The following is a 23,879-nucleotide window of genomic DNA, read 5'->3' on the forward strand; positions in this document are numbered from 1 at the left end:
AGTTCTCCTGCTACAGCGGTGTTCTCGATGAGGCCACAGTCTGTGCTGATGCTTCCGTTACTGCCCTGAGGGAGCAAAATACAGACTGCATCCTTCCATTTCCATTTTTTTAAAGGACAGACAGACACATTTTAAGGTAATTTAAGGAAGTAAACACATAAAAGGGATAAGATAAGATAAGATCTACTTTATTCATCCCGGAGGATTCAGTGAGTTATGAGACTGAAATGATCCTTATCATCCATCCATCCATCCTTATCTATACACCGATTTATCCTCTGTAGGTTGTGGGGCGTGTGGAGTCTATTCCTGCTGACTTAGACAGAGGACACCCTGGACAGGTCTATCACAGCACTACATAGAAACAAACAACCAGGCACACTCACATTCACACCTACCACAATTTAGAATCACCAATTAACCTCAGCATGACTTTGAACTGCGGGAGAAAGTCCACACATGCACAGGAGAACATGCACACTCCATGCAGAAAGACCCAAGCCAGAAAGTGAACCCAGGACCTTTGAGTTGTGAGGTGACAGTGCTAACCACTGTATCACTGTGCTACCCATGATCCTAATGAATAATATGATATTTCAACCACAAGATGTTGCTTTGATTTTCTTTTTATCTTTAGCTTTGACTCACTCTCCTTTCTCCAGAGTACTCAGAGCTGAAGGAAGTTTCTTCTTCTGTACCAGTAGCGAGCTATCTTGGTCGCTGTCTTTGCTTTTCTTGAACATATTTGGAAGACTTGGGACTTTAAAAAGCTGCAAAAAAAACCCAAAAACAAGTGTTTCTTTCCTGCACATTTACTCAAGTTCAGGTTCAAGTTTACTTTATTGTCTCACTTGGGAGAAATTTGTCTTAGACAAGGCAAGAAATTGAGCTGCACTGCAACACAGTAAAACAGAACACATACTATTAAGAATACATTATAAATACATGGCATGTGTGTATGTACTCACTGATATCATTAACCTTACCAGAAAACTTTTGATAGGTTTGTGATAGAATACCAGTCGCATCATCACTTAGTCAAACAATGGCATTTGTGATAACACAATAACCAACAAGTATCACTTGTACTTTTGCTGTAAGACTGAGTGAGACTAACTTACGTTGCTAGATTTGCTGATGTCAGTGTCAGAAAGGCTCTTCTGGGTGCTGTAGTTGAAATGAGGTCTTCTCTGACTCTTGTCAACTCTCAGCAGGTGTCCATGCACATCACTGTGAGAAGTGGAAATCTCTGCAATGGCAAAAGTCAGGCACTCAGAAAACCAAAAGCATGTAAATGTTTGCTTCGAGAAAACAAAACACATACAGCGAAAAATAAAATATTTGTTCACCACGGAATTTTTTTCAGACTGCTGAGAAAGATGGGTTTTTTTTCTATTTCAGTGATCACAAGCAGGTTGTTGCTATCATTATCTTGTGCAACTTCTGTCGATGCAGTAGGTTCAATGATGTAATCAGAGGGGTTTTTTGCATCTTATTATTTCAGGCAAATTTCCCTTTGTGGTTACTGTGTACATTCTGCTAATCAAGGCAGAGATCAGGGTATGTTGCAATAAGATCCACAGGAAATGTCGTTTCTCATTCTAAAGAGTCAGTTTCTCAACAAAATGCACAGACAGTACATCATGTCTTACACTTTGTGTAGTTACAAAATAGAAAATTCCTTATTCTGTAAATGTTTAGGTGGGGCGAGAAGGTGTTTTGTAGCAGCTTACTTTTAATTTGACTCGCAAAAGAAACCATTAGATCTTCCATAGATTTGGTAAAAGGCTTCAGGTTTTTTAAATCCTGCAAATCGAAACACAAAAAATCATTGGTACTTGGTTCATACGTTTCAAAAATTTAGTATAACATAATGCTGAATATTTTATCTGTATTTTACCCCAGATCTGCCCAGAATCTGATAATCCAAGTGGGGTGGAGGAGTGGGAGGAACGACTGATATATGACTGTGAAAGTCACAGACAACAAACATACGATGAATTTAATGAAACAAAGCTGGAACACGCAGAATCAAAATGTGAAGTATAATTGTACCTTAGCACATTGTAGGTCTTTAATAATTCCTCCCCAACCGTCTCATATTTGTCTGTAAAGAATATAAATAATATGAAAGATTGCACTACTGTGAAGAGGTGGATGGAGTAACTTTATGCTCACAATACTAACACATTTGGAAAATTTGTAACAAACACAAAAACACACAAAATGCATTAAATACCCTTACTGGTCCAAGACCTTAAAATTATAAATTCTAATATTACTGCTCAGTCTCTTACCACAATGCCTCACCACACTGTAAACTAATAATAATTAGAATTCAAGACTTAAAACCAAATAACATAAAATGTTTAAACAAACAACTGGGATTACCCATATTTAGTATTCACTGCAGTTAAACTGAATATTAGCAAAAGAGCATTTATAAAAAAGGAATAATGAATTAAAACAAAAAAGGAAACTATCTTGTATGCAGTCAGATTTTTATAAACAAACCTGTGGTGATGGGAAATTTCTTTGCCTTTTCCTCTAAAAACCAGTCTCCTGATCTGATCTTCACCTCCCTGTAAATAGGAAATAAAGACTGCAATAAGTAGGTTGAAATTATTACACAATTATAATATAAAAAGCTATACTAATGCTAAAAAGAAGGCAGGAAATACAAATTTCCTTTTGAACTAACGTCATTATTTTAGGCCATGCCTTTTTGATGCCTCTTGACTTAAGCTTGAGTATTACATATTTATTACCATTATTATTTACCAATTATGTATTGTTAAAGACAAAAAGAAGTATTTTTTGTCTTTCTTGACCAACCCAATTGATGAAAATTATCTTCCTTTTTCCAGACAAAGCAAAACACAGAAGGAGTGACAAAAATCTGAAGTTCAGCAACTTCCCAAATATCATCTACGATACAAAAAGTCACTAGTATTAACAATCTTCTTGTTCTTCACAGACAAACTGAATATCATTAGCAACCTGTACCCATGCTGAAAATGAAGAAGTAGCAAACACAGCAGCAAATACGGTTTTAGCTATTATAGCTACTTTACCCAGCTCTAACCGTGTAATGATTCTGTGGTCACACTATCATTCTTCATGCATCTTTTTGCTATAGCTTGAGTATATTTTAATGTGAGACACATCTGCTTTTACCTTGAAGAGACGTGATCAATTTATGAAACGTGCAGTTCTCAGTTCACTTGGCAGATGCAAAGACATCAACTTACATGTGACCAAAGTGACATCTTCAAATTCCTATTCAGTACCATTAAAGTTATTTTTTCTAATTTTAAAAATATGTCAAAACAAGTATGATTAAGTGACTAATAAGCTGTTTGCTGCAGCTCTGGGTGAGAATGACCCGAACAACATAGAGCTGCGATTCAGGTGATGATCAGTATGAGAAACCACATCAACATTTAATCCACATTTGTTGTGATTAAATGTTGTGTTCTCTTGTTTTTCCGTACTCTAGAAAGTTATCTTTAGTAAATGTTTTTGTTTGCATCAGTCACCATTCATGTTGTCGCCTCGGTTTACTCTGAGTGATATAGTTTCAATTTATTGTTTACTTTATTTACTTATTTATGTCATAATTCATTATTTTACCGTAACTACAAATCAGTGTTCAGACTGTGTTTTGGATACTGGAGAGGGAAGAGCCTTTATGGTACTACTCCTATTTCCCTTGACTTGATACATTGTTTAAAAAACAGGCAATTTCCAGCAACTTTAAATTAAGTCATGTCTTAAAGCACATTTAAACAGAGTAAAAATGAGTTTAACTGTCAATTACAGTAATCTATGGACAGTGATTAACTGCTCTTTACGCATACAATGATCAACTTCAGCATTAAACCACCTAATAATAATAAATTGCCTAATATTGTGTAGGTTTCCCCTCTGCCACTGAAACCTCTAGGGTATTTCTGTGGTATCTGGGGCCGGGACACTGACAGTGGATCATTTTTCTCCTGTTTTGGGTCACCCACAGAGTTGGATCCTCCATGGATTGGGCTTGTTACAGTGAATCCTGTGAATACTCATTCAGTTTGGAATCTGAGGAGTTTGGAAAGTAAATCACTGCTTTGAGCTCTTGGTCATGTTCCTTGAACTGTTCTTGAGTGGTTTTTGCATTGTGGCAGGGTGCAATATCCTGCTAAGGGTAGACGCTCGTGTTGAGGACTGTGGTTGACTTATTGCTGTAGGCAAAATAGTCATTTTTATGGTCACTATTATTTGCATATGTAGGTAAGACTGCCATGTAGGAGCAGAAGCACATGAGGATTCAAACAGTTTAATAAGCCACACTTTAGTCTGTGGTGGTGTGGCAACTCTAGGCAGCCTTTTAGTCCAGGAGCACCATTGCCATGCAGAAAGTATGCTTGGTCTGCCACCATGCTGAGGAGACTATTACGTGTCAAGGCACAAGGATAGAACCTGTTCCTAAAATGCAGGACAAATGCAGGTCCATCAGACTCCTGAACTCCAAATACCTGTTTACCTGAATGCACAATGTCACTTTTTCCTAACATATTCATATTCTACTGGTTCTCATTACATTTCATTTACCTCCCATATTGTATATATCTGGCCTCCTTTGCACATGTAGTCATTTTTAATATTGTTTTGTTATATATGTGCATTTGATTCTATTATTTAATGTTGATATTTTATTTCTTATTGCTTGTTGTTGTGCATCGTCCAGCGGAAGCTATTTATATTTTCGTCATGCCATGTATGATGATGACAAAGCCATTCTAATTCTAATTCTTCCAATTATAACATCCGTATGAATACCAGCGCACAAGGTTTCCCAGCAGAACACTGATAATCCGTGTCATTCACGTCACCTTTAATGTTGGCGTTTTAATGTTGAAGCTGACAAATATATGGTCATTTAGTGGTGCCATTTGAGTGCCACTCAGTCACAGACGTTATTTCTTAGTGCACCAGGCCAGTGCTCGTCTCTCTACCTGTAGGCGTGGCAGACCTTGCACTTCCACTTCATTGCTCCCACGCGGCACATGCTGCAGATGCGGTGGCTGCAGCCACAGCACACTGCGCCCGAGTTCCACAACTTCCCCAGCGGACTCTGACAGCAAGCACACTTCCGCTCCCCATACTGCCGGCCAAAAGTTTTGGGACCTTTCATGCGAAGCTCCTGCAGGTCGTGTTTCATCCTTCTGAAGTGATCAACACCAAACTTCTCAGACAGTTTTTCTTCTGTAACAACTACAGAGTTAGATCTCTTTTCAGTACATTTTAAACGTGTCCTGCATCCTTCAAACATCTGAATATCAATTTTAAAAGCATCATTCTGGAACAAATAAAGGAACAAAGATGATGTATACATGCATCTGTTTTTTGCTGAGTCTTACAGGAAAATACTGATACGACTCTGATGGCTGTGTTAAATAAAAAAACTAGGGACAGATTTGAAAACAGAGTGGAATTGGAGGAAAGCAGCTTGGCTCTGTCAAAAACAAAATCTACCTCTGACACGTTTAAAGCTCTTGAACACAATTATTTAATCTTATAATGAAATAGGTTTAAGCTAAGGAACACAACATCATATTTCTGTTTCTACCATTGCTTTCCTTATCATTTTGTCACCATCTTATAGCGGTCATCCTGATGATCACCATAAAAGCTGTTCATTCTGTCTTTTTCCAGAACCATAAAGAAACAGTTTTGTCACAGAACACACAACAGTTGTCTGGAAAAACTCACCTGATCCTGTCCTCTTCAACTGTACGCAACTGCTTGTCTCTCCGTAGAACCTCCATGACTCTCTCTTTCTCCAGGACTTTCAGCAAGCTTAAGTCCATCTTTAAACAACAGGCTCTGTCACTGCTCCTCTTTTCTCTGCCCTTCAATTTGTTTCACTGTCTTTTTATTCCTATCTCCTCCCTTCTTCTCTTTAACCCTCCCTCTTACTAGACCCACCCCCAGACCTAGGCTTTAGTCTTTGGGGGCTGAGGGTAAAGGTTCCCAGCAATTGTGGCAATGTCTTCTTCTTATAGTTGTGCCTCTGAAGGTGTGAAGAATGAAGTTTGTTAACAGATGGCACAGATAGTCAGTAGCCCCAGAACCTATGCAGGGCAGGATGTGATGACATATAAATTGCCCCAGGGACAATTAAAGTTCTTTGAATTTAAATTAAAAACATTTTTCTCTTCAGTAGCAAAAGGAAGCATGGAGAGCAAGAAGGAAGTTGCTTTTTGAATAGCCGTATGCCAAGGTGTGCTAGTAGATAAGAGCCTGTCTGTGTTACTGGCCAGAGCTGCCAGGAGAAAACACACAGCATGAGTTGTTAGTCATGGCTTGGAGAGACAAAGTTGTTGTCTGTTCTCCTTTGATATGTACCATGTCTCATAGGGTGAAAATATCATTGATGCAAGATGCAAAATATCCTCCTATAAAGACTTTTCACCCTCAGTTTATTCATGTTCATATCAGTTTTAAAGTATACTCATTTCACACATGCCTCATCAATGTAAAGGGTCCGAAATGATTCAGTTCGTCTGTGGTTTAGTGGTGAATGAGCCGATATCCGAGAAGAGAGGGTGGAGGATGACATCGGGCCACCACAGCAGTGATGGTAAAAGACACCTGACTGATTAAATTTGAATCCAAATATGTCATCTAACTGCTGTGAGAAAGATCAAACCAGTCACAAGATCTCTGACACATTTCACACTCAGAGCTGAGTTTCCTGGAAGACCCAAGTTAGCAGCCACATACCTAAAGTCAGCCCTAGGGGTATGTCTGTACCTCTATAGACAGGCTGATCACGAGTAAATTCCAAATTAAAACCTACTGGCTTTTTGAAACCATGCCGAGATTTTCCAAGTAGTTTAACAGCTCATCTTTACATGTCAATTACATGTGAGCTAGAAAGAGCTCAACAAAGCTGGACTCACAAGAAGGCAAAAATTGAAAACCATCTGCTTTTTATTATCACTGTACTGTTGAAAATATGTGAGAGACACATGCAGCACTCCATTTACACCTATTTTGCTAAGATTAATTTAACAGTAAAACGGGGAAAATAGTGATTCAAGCATATTACACTACAAAACACATGGATCAAAACAGAAGGAATAAAACGCTTCATTAAAACTAACTCTTTCAAGATGCATTCATCACCATGAGACAGGAGTACACAATAGTAAACTGCACAGAGAACAGGAAATGCCCTCTTATACAGTGCACTCAGCAACAAAAATCACTTGAGATTTTTCTCTTGACAAGAACGAGATGTGATTGCAAAATATTTATGCAACCCTGTTGTATTGCTAAGTTTAAACTGACAAATCAGAGCACTACAGTGACAAATGTCCCCAATCTTACCACAGCATCCAAAGGAAGGCAACTTTAGGTTTATGACTCAAGAACTAGGTCACCGCAGAGTTAAGAGGTGCAGAAAGTTGCAAGACCTTACCTCCTGGCTTACTGCATTGCTGGAGTGGTCAGCCTGAGGATGTGGCAGATTATATGCACACAGTGAGTTTTACAAAGCTCGGCTTCCTTCCTTTTTCAGTTCATACGTGTTGTTGCTATCTGCAGGAAGTGTACAGAGCGATTGCCACTGAGCTTTATGTCATATTTTGATCTCATTTAAAAGATTCCGTTTGGTTGGTGAAATCCTGTGCACATAAAATGTTTTTGCAGCGGTAATTTGTGCTATTGGTAGGTTGTGAACAAATACAAGAAGTCACAAATTTAGCGTAGAAGAGTTTTTACATTAAATTGTGTATTTATCCTGAAATTGCTATTTATGAAAATATTATAAAGAAGCTGTAACCAATGTTCCCTCTAATTTTTCATGAGCCTGAGCAAACACACAAACTCCCTGAGCGTCCCTTGGACCACTGTGAGCAACATCAGACGTGTGCACTGTGGTCACACCAGCATCACATCCATTCAAGTTACATGGTTCATTAAAAGAATCAAATTACAGCATTTACATTTCTGTTAAAACACTTTGTCAACAGGAGCCAGTTGAAGGCTGCAGTGATTTTAGTGACACTACAATGTATAAGAGTGAAGTTATTGAATATTTGTCTCTCTTTACTGTTGCAGCGGTTTTGCAAATTGCAGACGGACCCTGTTCACTCCATAGACACCAATGTTATTCCTGTAGCTTGAAAGACAGCTACTTTTGATAAAACTGGGCTTGTAGCACATTGTCTGCCTTGCAACAATGGGAAAGAGGCACCGTTTATGTTTTGACAACCTATATCTAATGAGTTATTGATGCTGGAAGTCTGAATCTGTGAATATCTTTCCAACTTTACTGAACTTGGGGCCACTACCACCTAAGCAGTGATATATTTAATTTTGAAAAAAGCATTTAGCCATACTTAAAGCTTTAAGTGCTTTATTAACACGGAACTAAAAATTTTGTATTGTTTTATTATCACAGGTTCTGTCTGAAAAGAGGTGGCATCATTTTAAACAGTGAAATCAAACTAACAAAATGTAATGACCAACCAGTGAGCAATACTGGATTCTGCAAAAACATAAACAACTTTTTAAAAATCTAAATCTTAACACAGTTAATGCATTAACTTATTTTTGTGTGTATGCATGTATTTATTGATTTATTTAGTACTGTTAACATATCAGAGTTCTGAGTGAATTTTTCTTAAGATAGGCAAAGGCCATTTATTGATTACATATAGGCTCTTAAATGTTTATTAAAAACTAAAAAGCATTTAAAAAAAAACAACTTAAGTATTTATTGAGTCACTAAAATACTGTAGAGTACAGACCACATCAGCATGATTATAAGCATCCTCTGGTAAATTAACAACCAGATACTGATGTCTCTCATCATATGGACTTCAGGAGATGACTGGGGGATGATAAACTGTGACCTACTGGTTGGGTTCTCTCTGTTCTCATGTTTCTTACATGTTTGTCCCCTGACAGCCGGGTCAGAATGTTTTTTGAGCAACACACCATACTATGACGTTTTTACAATGATGGTTCTACTATGGAACCAGTTTGACATGTTCAGGTGTTCTTTGTGTGAAAACTCAGAGATTTCAGGTATCAGAAGGTGGTTTTCAACTTTCTTTATTAACTTTCTGCTTCAACTTTAAATTAAATTTCCTTCACTAACCCCGCCCTCTGGACTTCCAGTAAGCTGTGTTCCCATTGGCTGTCCAGGTGGCTGCTTGGTGTTATCAGGAACACCTGAGCAGCTCAGTGTCTTCCTGCTTTATTTAGCTGCAGACAAACATTTCCTCTGCTTCTCTTCACCACTGAACCGGGTTTGGCTCTGTTGCTTTAGGTTGTTCTTTAGGCGTTGGCTTGCAGCTTCCAGCAGTAAAATCATCTTTAATGTGTTTCTTGGTGTGTTTTAGGGCTTTGTACTGGATAGTTGTCTTGGTAAATGAGGTTCTTTAGCCACAGTTAGCACATGGTGCTAATGTGTGCAGTGATTAGTGGATTTGGTACAGCTGAGTTGTGTCTTTATCTTGGCTGTAGTGAGTCTTTAGAGGTTGTTGGTCAGACACATTCTGTATTCTTGTTTGTGAACCAACGTTGGTTGTCCAGAAGGTAAGAGTTCCTGTTCTGATTCTCTGTTCTCAGAGGTTCTCTGGTAGGCTGCAGGAGACTTTAGCGTTTGGGTTGTGCTAGTTTGGTTTTTGTATGGTTTCATTTGTACGACTATCTTGAGGCCCCTCCATGTGGTTTAGTGAGGTTTTCTGCAACAGTTCTACAAAGCAACCTGCAGCAGAAGAGACTTTGAGAGTTTTTAGGAAGTTCTGGAGACCAGACTTTAGAGCAGCAGAAACATTTGTCAGCAGTTTGAGCAGGAGAAGGTGATCTGCAGAGTAGAAATGAGACAGAAACCTTCTTGACCCCTGTGGTGAGGTCCTGTACCAAGAGTTTGAGCAGGTTGTGAAGAGTCTGTAGTTCTTTGGTCTAAAAGCACAAGAAGAGTTGACTCATTAAAGGAGAAAACAGGAGATGTTGGTTCTTCTGTCGGCCTGCAGTTTACTTAGACTGAATATCAAGTTTATATTTTAAATGATTTACCATGTGAGCCCAAGAAGACTTCAATAAACTCCCTCCATCCCATGGACACAACATAGTTTATTACGATGTTAATTTTTTTTTGTTTGTTTGTTTTTGAGTTTTAATCATAGTTTTAGCATAGTTTTTTCTCTTTGCTTGTATAGTTTTGTAATCTGTGTAAAAGGTGCTAAACAAATAAAGCTGAATTGATAAACTGAATAATTGACTAACTTGTGATTGTGACAACAGAAGTATTTTCATTGTGATTTAAGGGTTTGTTTCATTTTTAAGGTTGGGGTTAAAATCTTGACAGAAAAGAAAGATTAAAGAAATAAACTACAGTAAAAAAGTGATTACATCAAATGAAAAAAAAACTGTAATATAATAAAACCTTTAAAAAGAAAATTAAACATTAAATACAATTAAATTATATTAGACAAAATATTTAATTAGATAAACGGAAGATACAAAGCATGTAATTATGAAATTAAACAAAATTTTTGAAACAAAAATGTTCAACATTAAAGATGAAATATTTTAGATAAACATTTAAAAAATACAATTAAACAAGAATATTACACATTAAGAAAAATACAAAACATTTAATTAGACTATTAAACCTTTAAAAGTCAAAACATTTAATTAAAAAATTAAATGTTTAATTAGAAAATTAAATCTTAAAGACAATAAAACTAAATAGGAATTAAACAGAAAACACAATGAAGCATTTAAAAAGAAAATTAAACATTAAAAGGTGGTAAAACATTTAAAAAGAAAAACCTTAAAGATTTAATTGAAAAATTAAACACTGGGAAAGAAAAGGGAATTTTTCAAACAAGCCGATAAAACATTTGAAAAAACAACAAACATTAAAAAGACAAAACATTTCAAAATCAGATCAGACATAACAGAATAAAAGGTGAGAAAAGAGCAAAACTAAACATTTAAGAAGAATCAAACTAAAGATAAAACCTTTGAAAGGGCACCAGTTAAACTTTAGAAGATCAAATTAAACAGAAGAAACAATAAAATGATCAAAAGAGCAAAAACAGATAAAGGTCTGATTTCCAGATAAAGTCTACTAGAGGTTGAAGGCATCGATCAAACTAATGTTACCTTCTGATCTCCACAGACTTTACTGTTCAGTGAAGAGAATCAAAGTTTGTTAAGGATTTCTAAAAACCCACAGGTGAAGGTCTGAGAAGAACTCAGATGGATGGTCTAAATGTGAAATCAAGACTCATGGTCACAAGTTTTAAGGCTTCTGTTAACCAGAAAGTTCAAACTAACAGAGAAGTACTGAGAAACTTTTAAAACTTCAGTCCTCAGACTGTCTAAAGGTTCAAACTAACAGAGAACTACTCAAGAACTTTTAGGATTCCAGTCCTCAGACTGTCAAAAGGTTCAAACTAACATAGAACTACTCAAGAACTTTCAAGATTTCAGTCCTCAGACTGTCGAAAGGTTCAAACTAACAGAGAACTACTCAGGAACTTAGAAGATATCAGTCCTTGGGCTGTCTGAAGGTTCAATCTAACAGAGAACTACTGTGGGACTTAGAAAATTTCAGCCCTCAGACTGTGTGAAAGCTCAGGTCCTGAGGACTCGGGAGGTCCGGAGGCTTTGAAAAGTCTTGGAACTGAGGGTTCCACCCTCCAGCACAAAGGCTGAAGCCCAACCTCCTGAGAAAAACGGTCGAGTCGAGACTCGAGTTAAAAAAAAACTCGAAAACGACAAAAAATAGATGATAAATGCGCAAAAAAAAGAAGAATTAGCATCTGAGCAGGTAGCTCAGGGGATAAGAAGACAGACTACCAACTGGATGGTCGCAGGTTCAAGACCCGCCACTGGCCTTTTTCTTTCTTTGTCTTTGTCAGAATTTTGAGAAAATTTAAGAAGTGTCTGGTCTTGAACCAGCGACCTGCAGCTCCATAGGCAAATCCTTAACTCACTGAGCTACAGATCAGATAAAAAAACATAATTTCGTCGTCCCTTTGTCATCGTAGTTTCCAAGTGACCACACGGGCAGAGCCAAGGCGGAGTCTGGGTGGAGTCAGGGCGGAGAGTAGGCGGGGAGGTGGGTGGCGGCCTCCCCCCTCTACTCCCCCACCTCCCCCCACTGCCCACCACACCTTCCCCCGCCCGACGAGTTCTTCGAGTCTCGACGAGTTCCTTGAGTCTCGACAGGTTTTCCCGAGTTTCTTGAGTTTCCACGAGGTCAGAGGCAGAACAAGTTGTCATGAAGAGGCGTTGAAGTCGGCCAGGATGGACTGACTTTTTACAACGACTAGAAGGAAGACAACTAGAAGAGCAGGTCTTTAAGCACCATCCATAAAATCCATGGAGTCGGCTCCAGAGAAATGAAAGAAGGTCAACTTTTATCAACCTCCATCCAGATGTTCAACTTGATATCTTTACTTGGAGATTTTTAGCACCACAAACCTTTAGTATCACACTTTATGATCCTTTATTAGGACTTTAATGGAATCCACCAGCAGATTTAGTTTTTGTTGAGAAACTTTATTCTTGTCGTCGTGGGACTGCAGTATTTAAAACTCTTCCTTCTATTTGACCTCATGTTTATTAGTTTTAGTGGAGAAAGTTTGAATTGTCAATTAGTCTCTTAAAATCTAAATAATAAATTGGATTAGTCAAGAGGTTTAAATTTCTTACTTTGTCATATTTTAAATATGACAAAAAATATTAAAATAAAGCATCTTGAGACAATTTGACCTGTAATTGGTGTTATAGAAATAAAATTGAATTAAAATTGTATGTATCTTGTAATGGAGTAATTCAGCCATATATGTTAGAAAACACATTTTCTTTGTCCATTAATCTGTCGTTTTCTCCAGTAATTCATTTCTTGTTTTGGTTTATAAAATGTCAAGCCCAAATATATTCAGTTTACTGTCATAAAAACCAAAAAGATTTACATTCCTGATGCAGGAATCAGGCAGTTTTTCACTTTTTATCTTAGTTTAGTCAGAAAGATAGTTGATAATGTGTGAATTGTTGCAGATTGTGAGCCATAGAAGGTTTTAATCTTTGGGGCCGAGTGTCAAAAAACATTTAGAAACCAATGTCAAACAAAACACTCAACAAAGGGAAATCCAACTTTTGCATGACAATGTCTAATTAAAGGACATTTATTTCCAACGTAAATGTGTGATATTCATCCTCTGGAGCTTTCTCTTCACATCGTCTTCCACCTGGACTGGTTTGGTCGGGAGCATGTGCAACAAACATTTGAAAAACTGCACTTTAACATCAATGAATGACACTGAAGTTTAATCTCTACATAAATGAGACTGAGTCTGGATGTGCTGCTCTGTCATTAACTCTTAAGTTTAGGGAAAGTTAAAACAAAAGAGGACAGTTCAGAGAAGACTTGAGAATGAGCTTATTTTGAACAAACATCTCAGACTTTCTGAGCTTCAGCACCTCTAGCATGATATTTTAACAACAAGCAACTCAAGAGATCCAGAAGATGGAGAGAGTTAGCTTTCGCTGAGCCAAAGAACATGTGGGACGCTAACCTAGCAAACATTTCAGACTTTTCTCTGTGAATTCTGAGAAATAATTTCCTATTTAATGACAGAGCTACACATCTTAACTCAGTCTCATTAAAACAGACTCTAATTCAGTGTCATCCATCCATATTAAAGTGCAGTTACCCAAAATGTTTGTTGCATGAGCTCCAACAAAACCTGTCCAGGTAGAAGGGCACTTTGACAAACAGGAAGTGGAAGATTCCAAGCAGATTTATAGAAGGGGGAACCAGACTGTACTAAGTGTGGTCGAGTATAGAGGGGTGTTTTGTGGGTTTTTAAGGCTGATAATGATTATTAGTGAGACATTTGGAGTAGATATTCATTTGCAGTAAATGAAAGTATTTAAAATCTTGAGTTAAACTTAGAAGAACACAAACTCTAACAGAAAACTTTGTTGATACGTTTTTGTTTTGTTTACAGATGTTAAGTTAAAGGAGTTTTCTTCGTTACGTATAACCAATCAAATCACTCCAGAAGACAGAGCGACCACAGGTAGATAAAGGTTCAGAGCCAAAGTAGCACCATTTTTAAATGTATTTATTACCATAAATCAGTAAATTGTTGGCTGTCCTCTCCCCTCCCTCATGGACATCTACTCCACCTGGTGCCTCAGCAGAGCTCAGAACATCATCAAGGACAGTTCACATCCCGGTTCTCAGCTTTTTGATCTGTTGCCCTCTGGAAGGCGCTACAGAAGCATTAAAGCGAGGACAAACAGACTTAAAAACACTTTCTTTCCGAGAGCCATCACCACCCTGAACTCTCACAGGTCTCACACAAAGCCAACAACATAGTGCATCTGTGCAATATACACCACTGTCTCATTCACTGCTATTTATATTCACTCCGTTATTTATACTGTATATATGTAAATAGACTGTTTTTGCACTACTTTAAGATTTCCTTGCACTGTGAAGGAGCTCTGCAATCTTTTTATACATTGTATAATGACAATAAAGAATATTCTATTCTATTCTTCTAAAAAATAAAATGCTGATAATCAGTAAATCAGTCAGCCCACAATTACTACAATTCTACAGTGTATGTCTCTTTCCTTTAACTTGTTATTTGTACAATATACGATGTATATGATGGCATTTTTTCATACCAAAGGCTATACTATGATGTTTAATAAGAGACATACGATGCTACTCTGGTTGTTCTGGCCCTGAGCCGCTGTACTCCTCCTCTGTTGTTTTCTGGATTGTACTCAGCTGCATGCCTTCGTCCACCCGGCCTCCGTTGATTCGTCCCGCCTGCCGTCTCTGGAGCTGAAGCTGGATTGGAACAGACCAAAGTACAGTCCAATCACGATGCCAGCTGCCTCTCAAAAGGCTCCTTCATCTGGCAGGTGGCGGCACTTCTTCTGCGGGGAAGCTGAGCTGGCCCGGCAGAACTTTGGAGATATGTTCCAGTGGTTGGTGGATGTGTGGGGAGATAGAGAGGGACCTTTGAGTTGTTCAGAAAGGAAAACAGGAAACCCATTGGTAGTTTTAGTTTAGGGTGCTACTGCGGTGTGTTTTTGGGTTTTAAGAGGTGAACAGGAAGAGTCGTATTGATTATCTTTTACTTTGTTCCTGGTTGGAATGCCCATCAATGTCAACATGAAGTTCACTTTTAGTTCTGTTGATTTATTTTTATTTTACTAACACCCATTTGTTTTTAACCCCTTCACATGTTGTGTTGTTGTAAACTTACTCTTTCAAATAAATTCTCGTCTAACCCTCTGGAAACCAGCGTTTGGACTGTTTTTGTGTTGCTCCTCACCTACTGACAGCTGTGGACTAAAGGCTATACTGTGACGTTTTTAGAGCCACATGCTATACTATGATATTTGTTGGGCGACACGCTATACTATAGGCTTTTTTAATTGACATATTACTGTGACGTTTTTTTTGTTTGTTTTTTTAGCAACATAAGAATTCGAACAGTTTTAAAAGTTACTATACTTTTACTTGTGCAATGAAATTATTATTCTATGGCATTTTTTAGATGACATATTATACTCTGATGTTTTCTTGAATTACATACTATTTTGACAATATACTGCACTATGACATTTTTTGAACCACATATCATACATGACAATTTTAGGCAACATCCTATCATTTTACGCTTTTTGAACCACATAATAATCTACGTTTTTTTTTTCTTGCCAACATGCTGTACTATGAACTACAGGCCATACTATGTTATTCTTGAGTAAAGCATACTATACTTTGACATTTTCTGAACTACATCCTATACTATGGTGTTATACACAGAGTGCTTTGGTTACATGTTGATTTATAATCTAGATTTTTTTCTGTTTTGTTTTTTGACGGGATTACCACAGACCTGACTGTGAACACCGTCGACACCCACCTCAGGGAGACGCTGGCTAAGATCTCAAGGCTGCTTGGTCGTGGTCTTTCTGGCACGTACTCTTCCAAGATGAGCCGGGAAGTTTAACACTGATGGAATGACACCAGGTCTAAGCCGACAAACTTCCAATTCCTCCTCAACCCATAGTCTCTGGGAAACCTACATGGAGTAAGAAAAGTAGACAGAGAAGTAATTAAGTCTGTACACAACATATTAAAAAGAAATCATGCTAATAAATTAAGTACAAACAACTGAATTCGCCAATATACTGGAGCACAGAGCTATTTAATTTGATAAGTATAACCTTGTTTAGTAACATTTCAATTATTTGAGAGCAGTCCTAAAGAACTGCCTGTAATCCCAATCATAAAATGGGTTTGGAGGAAGAACATAGACGGTAATCTGGATATACATGAGTTAGGCTTTATAACTACTATTGGTAGTATTGGTGGTAGTAATAGCAACGTGACTACCAACTACTGTTGCAGATACTGGCACTGCTACTACAACTTGTAATACTATTACAAATGCTGATACTACTTCTACGACTCTAACATATACTACTACTGCTGCTTGTACTTTTAGTATTACTACTACTGCTTGTACAACTATACTACATCTAGTATTAATCGTCTGGTATTTGGTTGTCAAGCTGCTAGCTCGCCTTAGTGTTTTGCTAGTGGCTAACTAGTTAGCTCTCATAGACTGGAAGCTCTCAACAAGATTTCATAATGAAAAAAGAGCCAAAAACTATTCTTACCTATGAAAAGTCATTCCAAGTTTCCTTGTCTCAATCGTACGAGGCAGTGTGCAACTGTATGCAGCACAGTGAGACGGCATACTTGTTTCCGTTTTCATGCCGTCTACATCAACGGAATGCACTGAAACTTTGCCCCCACTAGCTTAGCCTCGCTGTAGCACGCAGCTCAAAGGGGCGTGTCCTACATACTCATTCATATCTAACGGTGGCTGCACATAAGGACGCCTGACGTTGATTAGCTGTGTAAATACCATTATATACAGTTTATGGTAAATACGTATGTGAATCGCATCATTGGCTGCAGCAGCCAGTCACCTGTCACTCACTGACTCACATTGAAAAATAGCACAGAATGAATTGTTACGTGTTCATTTTATTTACAATTTAGGTTGGATTTTTTTTTTGTGCACAGCGCAGATTTTCTGTGCGCGGAGACCGGGTCAGCAGTGCGCAATTGTGCACACGCGCAGCTTAGAGGGAACGGTGGTCCTTGCCGAACTAGTCATATTTCATGACAGTGCCCACTCATTTTTAAGGTCCCCAGAGGTCTGACGGAGATTCCTGACACAGGAACGGACGAGTGCACAGTCATCTGGACGGTAGAAAGACGTTTCCTGCCACGACCAGCTAGCAATTTGGTAGTACCATGTTCGGCTTGTTCTTTCTTGGTGTAATGAACGGCTGTCTTGGAGATCTTCAGTTTTTTTGCTATGTCTCTCTCACTCATGCCAATTTCCAGGAGTGCCAAGCTGGCTGCCTTTGTGGCTTCACATTATGTGAGAGCTGACAACTTCTGAGTTGTGCGATGGCTTTAATGTAAGCAAGAAATCACTCTTGGCCTTTGCATGTGCAGTGCTGCTTATCACATGAAATGGCCTCCTATATATCGTGGAAATACAATAACTAAGCTTAAGTGTGTGTATATGTGTGTGTGTGATATTCGAGACGAGACTCGAGTTAAAAAAAAAACTCGAAAACGACAAAAAATAGATGATAAATGCGCAAAAAAATGAAGAATTAGTATCTGAGCGAGTAGCTCAGGGGATAAGAAGACAGACTACCAACTGGAAGGTCGCAGGTTCAAGACCCACCACCGGCCTTTTTCTTTCTTTGTCTTTGTCAGAAATTTGAGAAAATTTAAGAAGGGTCTGGTCTTGAACCAGCGATCTGCCGCTCCATAGGCAAATCCTTAACTCACTGAGCTACAGATCAGATAAAAAAACATAATTTCGTCGTCCCTTTGTCATGGTAGTTTCCAAGTGACCACACGGGCGGAGCCAAGGCGGAGTCTGGGTGGAGTCAGGGCGGAGAGTAGGTGGGGAGGTGGGTGGCGGCCTCCCCCCTCTACTCCCCCACCTCCCCCCACTGCCCACCACACCTTCCCCCGCCCGACGAGTTTTTCGAGTCTCGACGAGTTGCTCGAGCCTCGACAGGTTTTCCCGAGTTTCTTGAGTTTCCACGAGGTCAGAGGCAGAACAAGTTGTCATGAAGAGGCGTTGAAGTAGGCCAGGATGGACTGACTTTTTACAATGACTAGAAGGAAGACAACTAGAAGAGCAGGTCTTTAGCCACCATCCATAAAATCCATGGAGTCGGCTCCAGAGAAATGAAAGAAGGTCAACTTTTATCAACCTCCATCCAGATGTTCAACTTGATATCTTTACTTGGAGATTTTTAGCACCACAAACCTTTAGTATCACACTTTATGATCCTTTATTAGGACTTTAATGGAATCCACCAGCAGATTTAGTTTTTGTTGAGAAACTTTATTCTTGTCGTCGTGGGACTGCAGTATTTAAAACTCTTCCTTCTATTTGATCTCATGTTTATTAGTTTTAGTGGAGAAAGTTTGAATTGTCAATTAGTCTCTTAAAATCTAAATAATAAATTGGATTAGTCAAGAGGTTTAAATTTCTTACTTTGTCATATTTTAAATATGACAAAAAAAAATTAAAATAAAGCATCTTGAGACAATTTGACCTGTAATTGGTGTTATAGAAATAAAATTGAATTAAAATTGTATGTATCTTGTAATGGAGTAATTCAACCATATATGTTAGAAAACACATTTTCTTTGTCCATTAATCTGTCGTTTTCTCCAGTAATTCATTTCTTGTTTTGGTGTATAAAATGTCAAGCCCAAATATATTCAGTTTACGGTAATAAAAACCAAAAACATTTACATTCCTGATGCAGGAATCAGGCAGTTTTTCACTTTTTATCTTAGTTTAGTCAGAAAGATAGTTGATAATGTGTGAATTGTTGCAGCTTGTGAGCCGTAGAAGGTTTTAATCTTTGGGGCCGAGTGTCAAAAAACATTTAGAAACCAACGTCAAACAAAACACTCAACAAAGGGAAATCCAACTTTTGCATGACAATGTCTAATTAAAGGACATTTATTTCCAACGTAAATGTGTGATATTCATCCTCTGGAGCTTTCTCTTCACATCGTCTTCCACCTGGACTGGTTTGGTCAGGAGCATGTGCAACAAACATTTGAAAAACTGCACTTTAACATCAATGAATGACACTGAAGTTTAATCTCTACATAAATGAGACTGAGTCTGGATGTGCTGCTCTGTCATTAACTCTTAAGTTTAGGGAAAGTTAAAACAAAAGAGGACAGTTCAGAGAAGACTTGAGAATGAGCTTATTTTGAACAAACATCTCAGACTTTCTGAGCTTCAGCACCTCTAGCATGATATTTTAACAACAAGCAACTCAAGAGATCCAGAAGATGGAGAGAGTTAGCTTTAGCTGAGCCAAAGAACATGTGGGACGCTAACCTAGCAAACATTTCAGACCTTTCTCTGTGAATTCTGAGAAATAATTTCCTATTTAATGACAGAGCTACACATCTTAACTCAGTCTCATTAAAACTGACTCTAATTCAGTGTCATCCATCCATATTAAAGTGCAGTTACCCAAAATGTTTGTTGCATGAGCTCCAACAAAACCTGTCCAGGTAGAAGGCCACTTTGACAAACAGGAAGTGGAAGATTCCAAGCAGATTTATAGAAGGGGGAACCAGACTTTACTAAGTGTTGTCGAGTAGAGGGGGGTGTTTTGTGGGTTTTTAAGGCTGATAATGATTATTAGTGAGACATTTGGAGTAGATATTCATTTGCAGTAAATGAAAGTATTTAAAATCTTGAGTTAAACTTAGAAGAACACAAACTCTAACAGAAAACTTTGTTGATACGTTTTTGTTTTGTTTACAGATGTTAAGTTAAAGGAGTTTTCTTCGTTACGTATAACCAATCAAATCACTCCAGAAGACAGAGCGACCACAGGTAGATAAAGGTTCAGAGCCAAAGTAGCACCATTTTTAAATGTATTTATTACCGTAAATCAGTAAATTGTTGGCTGTCCTCTCCCCTCCCTCATGGATATCTACTCCACCTGGTGCCTCAGCAGAGCTCAGAACATCATCAAGGACAGTTCACATCCAGGTTCTCAGCTTTTTGATCTGTTGCCCTCTGGAAGGCGCTACAGAAGCATTAAAGCGAGGACAAACAGACTTAAAAACACTTTCTTTCCGAGAGCCATCACCACCCTGAACTCTCACAGGTCTCACACAAAGCCAACAACATAGTGCATCTGTGCAATATACACCACTGTCTCATTCACTGCTATTTATATTCACTCCGTTATTTATACTGTATATATGTAAATAGACTGTTTTTGCACTACTTTAAGATTTCCTTGCACTGTAAAGGAGAAGCTCTGCAATCTTTTTATACATTGTATAATGACAATAAAGAATATTCTATTCTATTCTTCTAAAAAATAAAATGCTGATAATCAGTAAATCAGTCAGCCCACAATTACTACAATTCTACAATGTATGTCTCTTTCCTTTAACTTGTTATTTGTACAATATACGATGTATATGATGGCATTTTTTCATACCAGAGGCTATACTATGATGTTTAATAAGAGACATACGATGCTACTCTGGTTGTTCTGGCCCTGAGCCGCTGCACTCCTCCTCTGTTGTTTTCTGGATTGTACTCAGCTGCATGCCTTCGTCCACCAGGCCTCCGTTGACTCGTCCCACCTGCCGTCTCTGGAGCTGAAGCTGGATTGGAACAGACCAAAGTACAGTCCAATCATGATGCCAGCTGCCTCTCAAAAGGCTCCTTCATCTGGCAGGTGGCGGCACTTCTTCTGCGGGGGAAGCTTAGCTGGCCCAGCAGAACTCTGGAGATGTGTTCCAGTGGTTGGTGGATGTGTAGGGAGATAGAGAGGGACCTTTGAATTGTTCACAAAGGAAAACAGGAAACCCATTGGTAGTTTTAGTTTAGGGTGCTACTGCGGTGTGTTTTTGGGTTTTAAGAGGTGAACAGGAAGAGTCGTATTGATTATCTTTTACTTTGTTCCTGGTTGGAATGCCCATCAATGTCAACGTGAAGTTCACTTTTAGTACTGTTGATTTATTTTTATTTTACTAACACCCATTTGTTTTTAACCCCTTCACATGTTGTGTTGTTGTAAACTTACTCTTTCAAATAAATTCTCGTCTAACCCTCTGGAAACCAGCGTTTGGACTGTTTTTGTGTTGCTCCTCACCTACTGACAGCTGTGGACTAAAGGCTATACTGTGACGTTTTTAGAGCGACATGCTATATTATGATATTTGTTGGGCGACACGCTATACTATAGGCTTTTTTAATTGACATATTACTGTGACGTTTTTTTTATTTTTGTTTTTTTTGTTTTTTTAGCAACATATAAGAATTCGAACAGTTTTAAAAGTTACTATACTTTTACTTGTGCAATGAAATTATTATTCTATGGCATTGTTTAGATGACATACTCTGATGTTTTCTTGAATTACATACTATTTTGACAATATACTGCACTAGGACATTTTTGAACCACATATCATACATGACAATTTTAGGCAACATCCTAACATTTTACGCTTTTTGAACCACATAATAATCTACGTTTTGTTTTTTTTTTCTTGCCAACATGCTGTACCATGAACTACAGGCCATACTATGTTATTCTTGAGTAAAGCATACTATACTTTGACATTTTCTGAACTACATCCTATACTATGGCGTTATACACAGAGTGCTTTGGTTACATGTTGATTTATAATCTAGATTTTTTTCAGTTTTGTTTTTTGACGGGATTACCACAGACCTGACTGTGAACACCGTCGACACCCACCTCAGGGAGACGCTGCCTAAGATCTCAAGGCTGCTTGGTCGTGGTCTTTCTGGCACGTACTCTTTCAAGATGAGCCAGGAAGTTTAACACTGATGGAATGACACCAGGTCTAAGCCGACAAACTTCCAATTCCTCCTCAACCCATAGTCTCTGGGAAACCTACATGGAGTAAGAAAAGTAGACAGAGAAGTAATTAAGTCTGTACACAACATATTAAAAAGAAATCATGCTAATAAATTAAGTACAAACAACTGAATTCGCCAATATACTGGCGCACAGAGCTATTTAATTTGATAAGTATAACCTTGTTTAGTAACATTTCAATTATTTGAGAGCAGTCCTAAAGAACTGCCTGTAATCCCAATCATAAAATGGGTTTGGAGGAAGAACATAGACGGTAATCTGGATATACATGAGTTAGGCTTTATAAGTACTATTGGTTGTATTGGTGGTAGTAATAGCAATGTGACTACTAACTATTGCTGCTGATACTGGCACTGCTACTACAACTTGTAATACTATTACAAATGCTGATACTACTTCTATGACTCTAACAGCTGTTTATACTACCACTGCTGCTTGTACTTTTAGTATTACTACTACTGCTTGTACAACTATACTACAGCTAGTATTAATCGTCTGATATTTGGTTGTCAAGCTGCTAGCTCGCCTTAGTGTTTTGCTAGTGGCTAACTAGTTAGCTCTCATAGACTGGAAGTTCTCAACAAGATTTCATAATGAAAAAAGAGCCAAAAACTATTCTTACCTATGAAAAGTCATTCCAAGTTTCCTTGTCTCAATCGTACGACGCAGTGTGTAATTGTATGCAGCACAGTGAGCCGGCATACTTGTTGTTTCCGTTTTCATGCCGTCTACATCAACGGAATGCACTGAAACTTTTCCACCACTAGCTTAGCCTCGCTAGCACGCAGCTCAAAGGGGCGTGTCCTATCTACTCATTCATATCTATGAGAACAACGATGGCTGCACATAAGGACGTCTGACGTTGATTAACTGCGTAAATACCATTATATACAGTCTATGGTAAATACTATGTGAATCGCATCATTGGCTGCAGCAGCCAGTCACCGGTCACTCACTGACTCACAATGAAAAATAGCACAGAATGAATTGTTACGTGTTCATTTTATTTACAATTTAGGTTGGATTTTTTTTTTTTTTGTGCACAGCGCAGATTTTCTGTGCGAGGAGACCGTGTCAGCAGTGCGCAATTGCGCACACGCGCAGCTTAGAGGGAACAGTGGTCCTTGCCGAACTAGTCATATTTCATGACAGTGCCCACTCATTTTTAAGGTCCCTAGAGGTCTGACGGAGATTCCTGACACAGGAACGGACGAGTGCACAGTCATCTGGACGGTAGAAAGACGTTTCCTGCCACGACCAGCTAGCAATTTGGTAGTACCATGTTCGGCTTGTTCTTTCTTGGTGTAATGAACGGCTGTCTTGGAGATCTTCAGGTTTTTTGCTATGTGTCTCTCACTCATGCCAATTTCCAGGAGTGCCAAGCTGGCTGCCTTTGTGGCTTCACATTATGTGAGAGCTGACAACTTCTGAGTTGTGCGATGGCTTTAATGTAAGCAAGAAATCACTCTTGGCCTTTGCATGTGCAGTGCTGCTTATCACATGAAATGGCCTCCTATATATCGTGGAAATACAATAACTAAGCTTAAGTGTGTGTATATGTGTGTGTGATATATATATATATATATATATATATATATATATAGAGATATATATATATATATATATATATATATATATATATATATAGAGAGAGAGAGAGAGAGAGAGAGAGAGAGAGAGAGAGAGAATATATATATATATATATATATATATATATATATATAGAGAGAGAGAGAGAGAGAGAGAGAGAGAGAGAGAGAAACATTTCAAATAACAGTGGCAATAATAACAGATGTTTGACAGCGCATAAGATAAAC

General features: G+C 38.2%; 2 long non-coding RNA genes and 1 pseudogene across 3 annotated transcripts; all 3 read right to left on the minus strand.

The window, feature by feature from the left end:
* Nucleotides 1-303: 303 nt before the first annotated feature.
* LOC129350257 (synaptotagmin-like protein 3) lies at nt 304-7,839 on the minus strand (annotated as a pseudogene).
* Nucleotides 7,840-9,383: 1,544 nt separating this feature from the next.
* LOC129350236 (uncharacterized) lies at nt 9,384-17,671 on the minus strand. Of its 2 annotated transcripts, XR_008603586.1 has the most exons (4): nt 16,738-17,671; nt 15,978-16,136; nt 14,158-15,062; nt 9,384-9,966 (listed from the first exon to the last, which is right to left on the minus strand). It is a non-coding gene; the product is annotated as an uncharacterized LOC129350236 (long non-coding RNA). The 2 variants fall into 2 exon arrangements; XR_008603585.1 differs by lacking the exon at nt 9,384-9,966 and having other exon boundaries at nt 14,135-15,062.
* Nucleotides 17,672-20,452: 2,781 nt separating this feature from the next.
* Nucleotides 20,453-23,663, minus strand: LOC129350237 (uncharacterized). The gene is made up of 3 exons (XR_008603587.1): nt 22,685-23,663; nt 21,919-22,077; nt 20,453-20,991 (listed from the first exon to the last, which is right to left on the minus strand). It is a non-coding gene; the product is annotated as an uncharacterized LOC129350237 (long non-coding RNA).
* Between the last annotated feature and the right edge of the window lie 216 nt (nt 23,664-23,879).

Source organism: Amphiprion ocellaris, chromosome 12 (genome assembly GCF_022539595.1).
Source record: "Amphiprion ocellaris isolate individual 3 ecotype Okinawa chromosome 12, ASM2253959v1, whole genome shotgun sequence".
NCBI lineage: Eukaryota > Metazoa > Chordata > Actinopteri > Pomacentridae > Amphiprion > Amphiprion ocellaris.